The sequence below is a fragment of the Spermophilus citellus genome (assembly GCF_964194105.1).
Source record: "Spermophilus citellus genome assembly, chromosome: 4".
Classification (NCBI taxonomy): domain Eukaryota; kingdom Metazoa; phylum Chordata; class Mammalia; order Rodentia; family Sciuridae; genus Spermophilus; species Spermophilus citellus.
In genome coordinates, this window is record NC_138185.1 from 146,584,082 (window position 1) to 146,595,888 (window position 11,807).

Consider the following 11,807-nt stretch of genomic DNA (forward strand, 5'->3'; position numbering starts at 1 on the left):
TTAGTTGCTCTCTTTATATCAAAGAAGACATTGGGCATTTGTTTTTTTAAGGATTGGCTAGCTTCGCTTAGCATAATCTGTTCTAATGCCATCCATTTCCCTGCAAATTCTATGATTTTGTCATTTTTTAGTGCTGAGTAATACTCCAGTGTGTATAGATGCCACATTTTTTTATCCATTCATCTATTGAAGGGCATCTAGGTTGGTTCCACAGTCTAGCTATTGTGAATTGTGCTGCTATTATCATTGATGTGGCAGTATCCCTATAGTATGCTCTTTTAAGACCCTCAGGGAATAGTCTGATAAGGGCGATAGCTGGGTCAAATGTTAGATCCATTCCCAGCTTTCCCAGGAATCTCCATACTGCTTTCCAAATTGGCCTGACCAATTTGCAGTCCCACCAGCAGTGTACAAGTGTACCCTTTTCCCCACATCCTCACCAGCACTTGTTGTTGTTTGACTTCATAATGGTTGCCAATCTTACTGGAGTGAGATGGTATCTTAGGGTGGTTTTGATTTGCATTTCTCTGACTGCTAGCGATGGTGAGCATTTTTTCATGTACTTGTTGATTGATTGTATGTCCTCCTCTGTGAAGTGTCTGTTCAGGTCCTTGGACCATTTGTTGATTGGGTTATTTGTTATCTTATTGTTTAATTTTTTGAGTTCTTTGTATATTCTGGATATTAGGGCTCTATCTGAAGTGTGTGGGGTAAAAATTTGTTCCCAGGATGTAGGCTGTCTATTTACCTCTCTTATTGTTTCTCTTGCTGGGAAAAAAACTTTTTCGTTTAAGTAAGTCCCATTTGTTTATTCTTGTTATTAACTCTTGTGCTATGGGCGTCCTATTAAGGAATTTGGAGCCCCACCCCACAGTATGTAGATCGTAGTCAACTTTTTCTTCTATCAGACACAGTGTCTCTGATTTGATATCTAGGTCCTTGATCCATTTTGAGTTAACTTTTGTGCATGGCAAGAGAAAGGGATTCAGTTTTATTTTTTTTGCATATGGATTTCCAATTTTCCCAGCACCATTTGTTGAAGATGCTATCCTTCCTCCATTGCATGCTTTTAGCCCCTTTATCAAATATAAGAAAGTTGTACTTTTGTGGATTGGTTTCTGTGTCCTCTATTCTATACCATTGGTCCACCTGCCTGGTTTGGTACCAGTACCATGCTGTTTTTGTTACTATTGCTCTGTAGTACAGTTTGAACTCTGGTATCGCTATACCTCCAGATTCACAGTTCCTGCTTAGAATTGCTTTTGCTATTCTGGGTCTTTTGTTTTTCCATATGAATTTCATGATTGCTTTATCTATTTCTACAAGAAATGCCATTGGGATTTTGATTGGCATTGCATTAAACCTGTAGAGAACTTTGGGTAATATTGCCATTTTGATGATGTTAGTTCTGCCTATCCATGAACAGGGTACATTTTTCCATCTTCTAAGATCTTCTTCTATCTCTCTCTTTAGGGTTCTGTAGTTTTCATTGTATAAAACTTTCACCTCTTTTGTTAGGTTGTTTCCCAAGTATCTTATTTTCTTTGAGAATATTGTGAATGGAGGGTTTTTCCTCATTTTCTCTTAAATTGTGCAATGTTTCCTTTATAATTTTTTAAATTTACAGATAGAGAAGGTTCTTCTTTGAGTTTGTCAATTTTCTTCTATTTTTGCTCTATTTTTATTTCTTTCTTTCTTTTTATTTTAAATATGCTACCATGTATTTCATTCTTTTGTTTTATTTTAATTAGCTACACATTATATTACAATGAACTTGGCAATTCATACATTTGTATCAATTGGGGTATAATTTCTCATCTTTCTGATTGTACAGATTGCAGAATCACCTTGGTCATAGAGTCATCTATGTACATACAGCAATCATAATGTCTATTCTATTCTGCTGCCCTTCCTAACCCCCCTTCCCATCCCCTCCCCTCCCATCACTTCTCTCTATCAAATCTAATGTGACACACTGTTTTTTTTTCTTTTTCTCCTCACAACATCTTACATGTAGTCTGTATAATGATGAGGATCTCCTTCCATCTTCCGTGCAACTCCCCTTCTCACTCCTTTTCCCACTCACCTCTCTTCCCTATTTATTGGTAGTCTTCTTCTCATGCTCTTCCTCCCTATCCCATTTTGAGTCACTGCCCTTCTATCAGAGAAGATATTTGGCATTTGTTTTTTGGGGTTTGGCTAACTTCACTTAGCATAATCTGCTCTAATGCCATCCATTTCCCTGCAAATGCCATGATCTTGTTATTTTTTAGCACTGAGTAATATTCCATTGTGTATAAATGCCACATTTTTAATCCATTCATCTATTGAAGGGCATCTAGGTTGGTTCCACAGTCTAGCTATTGTGAATTTTGCTTCTATAAACATTGATGTGGCTGTGTCCCTGTAGTATGCTCTTTTTAGGTTTTTTGGGTAAAGTTCAAGAAGGGGAATAGCTGAGTCAAATGGTGGTTCCATTCTCAGATTTCCAAGGAATCTCCATACTGCTTTCCAAATCGGCTGCACCAATTTGCAGTCCCACCAGCAATGTATGAGTGTACCTTTTCCCCCACATCCTTGCCAGCACTTACTGTTGTTTGACTTCATAATGGCTGCCATTCTTATTGGAGTTGGATGGTATCTTAGAGTAGTTTTAACTTGCATTTGTCTGATTGCTAGAGTTGGTGAGCATTTTTTTCATTTATTTGTTGATTGATTGTATATCCTCTTCTGAGAACTGTCTGTTAAGATCCTCAGCCCATTTGTTGATTGGGTTATTTGTTTTTGTTGTTGTTGTTGTTGTTGTTTAACTTTTTGAGTTCTTTGTATACTCTAGAGATTAGAGCTCTATCTGATGTTTGAAGGGTAAAAATTTGTTCCCAGGATGTAGGCTCCTTATTCACCTCACATATTATTTCTCTTGCTGAGAAAAAAACTTTTTAGTTTGAATTCATCCTATTTGTTGATTATTGGTTTTAACTCTTGTGCTATAGGTGTCTTGTTAAGGAATTTGGGGCCTGCCCCCACGTGATGAATATTAGGGCCAACTTTATCTTCTATTAGACACAGAGTCTCTGCTTTGATTCCTAGCTCCTTGATCCATCTTGAGTTGACTTTTTTGCATGGTGAGAAAAAGGGATTCAATTTCATTTTATTGCATATGGATTTCCAGTTCTCCCAGCACCATTTTTGAAGATGCTATCCTTTCTCCATTGCATGTTTTTAGCAACTTTGTCTAATATAAGGTAGTTGTAATTTTGTGGATTTTTCTCTGTGTCCTCTATTCTGTACCATTGGTCTACCATCCTGTTTTGGTGCCAGTACCATGCTGTTTTTGTTACTATTGCACTATAGTATAGTTTAAAATCTGGAATTGCAATACCACCACTTTCACTCTTCCTGCTTAGAATTACTTTAGCTATTCTGGGTATATTATTTTTCCAGAATAATTTTATGATTGCTTTTTCTATTTCTGCATGGAATCCCATTGGGATTTTGATGGGAATTGCATTGAATCTGTAAAGTGCTTTTGGTAATGTGGTCATTTTAATAATATTAATTCTGCCTATTCATGAGCAAGGTATATCCATCTTCTAAGGTCTTCCTCTATTTCTTTCTTTAGGGTTCTGTAGTTTTCATTGTATAGCTCTTTCACCTCTTTTGTTAGATTAATTCCCAGGTATGTTTTTTGAGGATATTGTGAATGGGGTAGTTGTCCTCATTTCCATTTCAGAGAATTTGTCACTGATATACAGGAATTCCTTTGATTTATGGGTGTTGATTTTATATCCTGCCACCTTGCTGAATTCATTTACTAGTTCTAGAAGTTTCTTGGTTGAACTTTTATGGTCAGCTAGGTATAGGATCATGTCATCTGCAAAAGTGCTAATTTAAGTTCTTCTTTTCCTATATTTATGCCTTTAATTTATTTCATCTGTCTAATTGCTCTGGCTAGAGTTTCAAGAACTATGTTGAATAGAAGTGGTGAGAGAGGGCTTCCATGTCTTGTTCCAGATTTTAGAGGGAATGCCTTCAGTTTTTCTCCATTTAGAATGATGCTGGCCTGAGGCTTAGCATATATAGCTTTTACCATGTTGAGGTAATAGGTTATACCTAATTTTTCTAGTGTTTTGAACATAAAGGGATGCTGTATTTTATTGAATGCTTTTTCTGCATCCATCAAGATGATTATATGGTTCTTACCTTTAAGTCTATTGATGTGGTGAATTACATTTATTGATTTCCATATATTGAACCAGCCTTGCATCCTGGGGATGAATCCCACTAGGTCATGGTGCACGATCTTTTTGATATGTTTTTGTATCTGATTTGCCAGAATTTTATTGAGGATTTTTGCATCTATATTCATTAGGGATATTAGTCTGAAATTTTCTTTCTTTGAAGTGTCTTTATCTGGTTTCAGAATCAGGGTGATGTTGGCCTCGTAGAATGAATTTGGAAGTACTCCCTCTTTTTCTATTTCTTGAAATAGATTGAAGAGTATTGGTATTAGTTCTTCTTTAAAGGTCTGAAACTCTGTTGTATATCCGTCTGGTCCTGGGCTTTTCTTGGTTGGTAATCTTTTGATGGCTTCTTCTATTTCCTCACTTGATTTTGCTCTGGTTAGGTTGTGTATAACACCCTGACTCAATCTAGGTAGTTCATATGCCTTAAGGAATTTATCAATGCCTTCACTATCCCCTATTTTATTAGAGTATAGGGTTTCAAAATAATTTCTAATTATCTTCTGTATTTCTGAAGTGTCTGTTGTGATGTTGCCTTTTTCATCCCATAAGCTACTAATTTGGGTTCTCTCTCTTCTTCTCTTTGTTAGCATGGCTAGTGGTCTATCAATCTTATTTATTTTTTCAAAGAACCAACTTTTAGTTTTGTCAATTTTTTTGATTGTTTCTTTTGTTTCGATTTCATTGATTTCAACTCTGATTTTAATTATTTCTTGGCTTCTACTGTATTTGCTGCTGATTTGCTCTTCTTTTTCTAGGGCTTTGAGATGTAGTGTGAGGTCATTTATTTGTTGGCTTTTTCTTCTTTTAAGCAATGAACTCCATGAAATGAATTTTCCTCTTATTACTGCTTTCACAGTGTCCCAGAGGTTTCGATATGTTGTGTCTGAGTTTTCATTTACCTCTAAGAATTTTTTTAATTTCCTTTCTGATGACTTCTGTAACCCTTTGTTCATTCAGTAGCATATTTTTTATTCTCCATGTGATGTAGGAATTTTTCTTCCTTATTTTATCATTGATTTCCAATTTCATTCCATTATGATCAGATAAAATCTATGGTAGTGTCTCTACTCCTTTGTATTTACTAAGATTTGCCCTGTGACACAATATATGATCTATTTTTGAGAAGGATCCATATGCTGCTGAGAAAAAAAGTGTATCCACTTGATGTTGGGTGGTATATTCTATATATGTCAATTACGTCTAAGTAATTAATTGCATTATTGAGCTCTATAGTTTCTTTATTCAACTTTTGTTTGGAAGATCTGTCCAATGGTGTTAAAATCTCCCATGATTATTGTGTTGTGGTCTATTTGACTGTTGAACTTGAGAAGAGTTTGTTTGATGAATGTAGCTGCACCATTATTTAGGGCATATATATTAATGATTGTTAAGTCTTGTTGGTGTATGGTTCCCTTGAGCAGTATGTAGTATCCTTCTTTATCCCTTTTGATTAACTTTGGCTTAAAGTCTATTTTATTTTATGCTTCTGAGATCCATGTGAGTGGTATGATTTTCCCAACCTTTCACCTTCAGTCTGTGTATGTCTTTTCCTATCAGATGAATCTTCTGTAGGCAGCATATTGTTGGATCTTTTTTTTAAAATCCAGTCTACTAGCTTATGTCTTTTGATTGGTGTGTTTAAGCCATTAACATTTAGGGTTACCATTGAGATATGGTTTGTACTTTCAGCCATATTTATTTATTTATGTTACTTAAAATGATTTGTTTTTCCTCTTTGATTAGTTTTTCCTTTACTGTACTACCTCCCACTGTTGGTTTTCATTGTTATTTTTCATTTCCTCTTCCTATAATGTTTTGCCTAGGATGTTTTGAAGCACTGGTTTTCTATCTGCAAATTCTTTTAAGTTTTGTTTATTGTGGAAGATTTTTATTTCATCTTCAATCCTGAAGCTTAATTTCACTGGATACATGATTCTTGGTTGGAACCCATTTTTCTTTCAGCATTTGAAATATGTTGTTCCAGGATCTTCTAACTTTCAGAGTCTGTGTTGAAAGATCAGCCATTATCCTGATTGGTTTACCCCTAAATGTAATCTGCTTCCTTTCTCTTGTGGCTTTTAAGATTCTCTCCTTTTTTTGTATGTTGGGCATCTTCATTATAATGTGGCTTGGTGTGGATCTCTTATGATTTTGCATATTCGGCATCCTGTAGGCTTCTAGGATTTGGATTTCTGTTTCATTCTTCAAGTCTGGGAAATTTTCTAGAATTATTTCATTGAACAGATTGCTCATTCCTTTGGTTTGGAACTCTATACCCTCCTCTATTCCAATAACTCTTAATTTTGGTCTCTTTTTGTTATCCCATACTTCTTGGATATTCTGCTCATGGTTTCTTAACATTCTTGCTGAGCTGTCTGTGTTCTTTTCAAGTTGAAATACTTTGTCTTTGTTGTCTGATATTGTATCTTCTAAGTGTTCTACTCTGCTGGTAATACTCTCATTTGAATTTTCAACTTAGTTTATTGTTTCCTTCATTTCCAGGATTTGTGTTATTTTTTATAACCTCTATCTCCCTGTAAAGTTGATCTTCTGCTTCTTGGATTTGTTTATGAATTTATTGTCAAAGTGATCTTTTATTGTCTGATTTTGCTGTCTAATGTCTTTCTTGAGACTCCAGATCATCTGAAGCATGTATATCCTGAACTCTTTATCTGACATTCCATCTGCTGCAGATATTATCTCTTCTAATGTTGAATTGATCTGCATTGTTTGTTGTCCTTTCTTTCTTTGTCTTTTCATACTGCTCATGTTTCTTTCCAGCTTTGTGAAACTGTTGTGTTAAAGATTTCCCCCTTATATATTTAAATTGCTCTTGTATAGCTCCAAAATATCTCTTTTGTGGAGAAAGACAATGTTACCAGTTCCAAATATCAATAGTACATCATATAAGCACAAGTTTTCATTATTAATACATTTACAGTTAGACTCTAATTCTAGAGATATTGGCTTCAATTATTATTTAAAAATATGGTCATTTGTTTCATAAAAACTTAGCATTTCTGGTGGCATATAGAAAACTGAATTTCAGGGGCTGGGGATGTGGCTCAAGTGTTAGAGCACTCGCCTGGCATGCATGCAGCCCGGGTTTGATCCTCACCACCACATACAAACAAAGATGTTGTGTCTGCCGAACAACTAAATAAATAAATATTTTAAAAAATTCCCTATCTCTCTTAAAAAAAAAATGAAAACTGAATTTTAGATGTAGGATGTTATGCTTAGGGGGAAAGGAGTGAGGGTATGAGGTTAATCTAACTTAGCAACTTTGGAGAACTCAAACCAATAGACTGGTAATTTATGGAAGAATGTGTAGATTCAACCTCCTATCTGTATTTAGAAAGTTACCATAAGTATAGATAGTAAAATTTATGAGGTTGTAAGTGGGATAGAGGGAGTAAGTATGAAGAAAAAAAATAACAAGGAAGAAAAGAGAAAAAAGAGAGAGAGAAAAAGAAAATAAGAAAGAAAAAGAAAAAAGGGGGAGGTGGGGCATATGCAATTCCTCTATATAATATTATTCTGGTGATTCAGTTGTTAAAGTCCTATTTCATGCACAGTTCTTGGTTTCACATATGTTGAGGTTGTGAAAGAGAGAGAAGAAAAGATAGGCAAAAAAAAAAAAAAAAAAAAGTCTTTCAGAACTCTGTTTTCCTTTCTTCCAGTAGGTGGCAATGTCTATTCCTAGCTTGAGCCTCTGTGTTCAGGGTGGTGGATGAAGCCAGTGTGAAACGACATGAGCTTCCACCAGTAGCCTCCCTACTCTAGTCTCTGAGATGGAAACCAGGTGCCTGTACAGTTGTTGTTTTGCATTGATAGTTACACCCCTCAAAAGCTTGTGGGAAAAATTTGGAGTTATCGCAGCTAAGGGTAGGGGAGTTGGAAACCAGGTACCTGGATCAACTGCAGAACCATGCTGGTAGCCACGCCCTCGGTTGATGGGTTTTAAGGGTTGATGGGCTTCCTCCTCTAAGCTGGCGTGCAAGGGCAGGGCCAGGCTTCCTCCTCCAGTTTGGCTTGGGCCGGGCTTCCTCCTCCAGAGTATTTCATTCTTAGTCATTTTAATTTATAGAAAATGTCAACATCAGGAAACTTCAATGCTCACATATTGATCTATTCATTTAAATTTTTCTTATATATCTCAGTATTTCTTAATGAATAAAGTCATTTTTATTTGTCATTTCCTAAGATTTTCAATCATAATAGCATTAGACTTACAATAAGTGTAGGGAAAATGAACAACTGAAAAATTGAGTTTTTTAATCCAGAAAATATTTTATTGGTCTTTAAATACTTATTTTCTTTATACTTTACAGAAGTTTTGTCATTATAATTTTCTCATAAACACAATTTGGTATATTTCATATTTTATTGATATAATTTAATGCTATTCCTTAACATAAATTATTTTATCTGCAAATGTAATTATTCATATATTTAAGGGTTAAGTTGAAAAATTATAAAAATCTCTCTCTCCTTCTCTGTGGGGTGGGGATGAGTTCTTACTATGTTGCCCTGGTTGCTCTCCAACTTCTGAGCTCAAGTGATCCTCTTGCCTATAGAGTCGCTAGAATTTCAGGCATATGCTACCATCTTGAGCACATTTTGTCCAATGGGTCATTGCGTTTTTAAGTTATAGATAAAGCAATCTACAAATATTAAAATAACTTTCTTTTTATTTTCTCATTGCTTTATTCAATTAACTGGAAGTTTTAGAAAAAAAATGAATAAATGTGATGATTAATTCTCTATGGCAGACATTGCTAGTTTTCCAAACTTGATTTGTCCTTCTTCCTTGGTAATTGAAACCAATTTCTTTGGAATCAATGAACTATATACTTTGGTGGAGTCTCAAACCCTGTCCACAAAGAGCCAGATTTTATCCACTTAGAACAATCACAGCACTTCCATTTTCTCACAAGATTTCAGGTTACAATGTGCATAGACCATGTGTCAGAGTTGTATTGCTGAGTGCCTCCTTGCCACTCTCCCCTTAGTAACAAACATCTGAATTAATTTATTACCATCTTCCTTGCAAATAGAAATGGCAGATTACATGAAAGCAATATTTTTGAGTGGCTATTTGGTGAAACTTCAGTATAGGACCTGGATTGGTAGAGACTTACAGAGACTTATGTCCTTTATCTCCCTCCAGCTCACAATTCTCTGAGGGCTACTTAGTGAAAGCCAAATCACTGCACATATTTAAAAGGAAAAAATTTTGTTACTAAACTGACAAAATTAGATTATAAAAAGGGTATGTACAGGGTATCCAAAGTTTAGCATCTGATAGCCCTTCCATTTCTAAATTGGAGTGGGAAGAGAAGTAGCTTTACCATAACCTCCTTCTGAAGACATGTAATTACCTTGGGTGTACTATGATATTCCAGAATAATTTCCTTAGATCAAAATTTATAAACTTAATCATATCAGAAAATTGTGTTTGCATTGTAATGTAAAATATCCATAGGTATGGGGATTAGAATATGAACTTTGTGAAGTTATTATTCTGCTTAAAATAGTTTATGTGAAGAGTCAAAAATATGGCAATTCTTTCCACATAAGAACTGGAGACATGGACCTGATACAATTACTTTTTCAGAAGCAGTGTGCTCCAGTGGAGGTGAGAGGTGCAGGAAAGGAGATACTTCTTCCTCCCTTCCTATTTCCATTTATTAATCTTCTCATGACTCCCAATTGTGACTCTTAGGAATCCAGGGTCCGACTAGGCACTGGAAATTCAGTCTTAATGGATTAAAGCATCCTGTAACAGAGCAAAGCTGATAAAATGAAACAATGAAAATAATGGGCTGGAAGACAAATGATTTCAGACATGAAACAGTTCTTTTATTTTTCATTATATCTAGAATATAAATTAAAGATGTGAAATTCCTACAGGCATTTTGTGACATTAAGAATAGAAGATACATGCTATGAGAAAAAAAGAAAAAAAAGGAGTTATCAGTCTTTGATGATTTTCTGGGTCTATAATACAAACACTGGACTTATATGGATTCGTTTCACACTAAGAAATAATTCTAATTTATTTATAACCATAATCTGACTTTATTAATAGCAGAATAACAGGCGTGAATATGATTCTGGTTATGGATGTGTGAGACACAGTCACCTAAAATGTAGGTAATTTGAGTTTCCAATACTGTCTTATATGAGATGGGAGAAAAGCAGTATTTTCCCTTCCAGCATTAGGTCATTGTAAACCATCAAGTTTGAGGACAAAAAACTTCATTTAAAATAAACAAAAACAACAACAACAACAACAAAAACCAAAATGCAGTATTTTTCCACATTTACAAAGTTTTTTGCAGTCTATTAACAAAAATGTGCTGGGACCTCACCCTAAACATTAAGGGCAAAGTATCATATTTTGCACTTCAATCGCTCCACTGTTAAGAAGAAGTTATGATGTCTGGTGGCACTCTTTATGACCCGGAGGCAGTGTATTCCAGTCTTGGAATATTGCTTTTAACCCTTTTATTGGACTGGAGGTCCAGGTTTTACTGGAACTTAATTCAGGAAAGTAATTTTAGAATTCTTATTACACAGTAAAAGTAACCTTACCAGTATAGCCATATGTCTATGGAAAACCTATGATACTAAAGTTATCTTTCCTGAGAAATGCACCACATAAATTTTGACAAATCCTATTAGAAGAATTCCAGTGTAGATCCATAGGATTATGCATCCTGACCACACTATATACAGTAGAGAACTATAGATGATTTGACAATTATCTCCTAGGTTTCTATTATACACTAGTATCCCTACCATTTGACTATAGATTATCATAAGATCAGAGATTTCCAACATGATCTGGGTTCTGTGGCAGTAGTATCCATTAGAGAGCATCACAAACAAGCTGTTAAATAGCCAAGGAGACAGAGTGATTGGGTCAGTTGACATCACCTGCTATGATTATAACAGCCAGAAAGAGAAGATATGCATAATCCCTAATCACCATGAGTGATCTTGCTTTTGGCTCAACAAGCATTCAACTGATTACCAGCAAACACCAACCCATACCACCTGTATGGCAGCATTCCTTGAAGACACTGACAAGCCACCAAAAAATAAGCATGTTACATTAGCCCATTGCATTTTAGTTGAGACAATGATTTATCCTCACAGAAATCAGGGTATGACTCGCTATGCTTCTCTTTCATGTCCATAGTCTTTTTTGTTATAAACAATATCTAAGGTCATATGATAAAAGAGAGTCCTTCTAGTACCACCAAATCAAAGCAGTCTATTTGTAGGAAAGGAAATGCAACAATTGGTCAGTTATCATGAATGCACTTGGCTTTCACATTCTATATAACAGAATATACTGAGTTAACAGCACATTAGAATAGTCATTTATAGACAGAGGTAAAATATCATGTTTTACACAATATCCTATATTAGCATGACATCATCAAGGGCTGGGTGTAGACTCAGTCAGTGATAGTTATATATTACTGTTAACTCAATACGAAGATTCTTTGGGCTTTGGGAAAAGCCCAGTTATTATCACTCTCTATA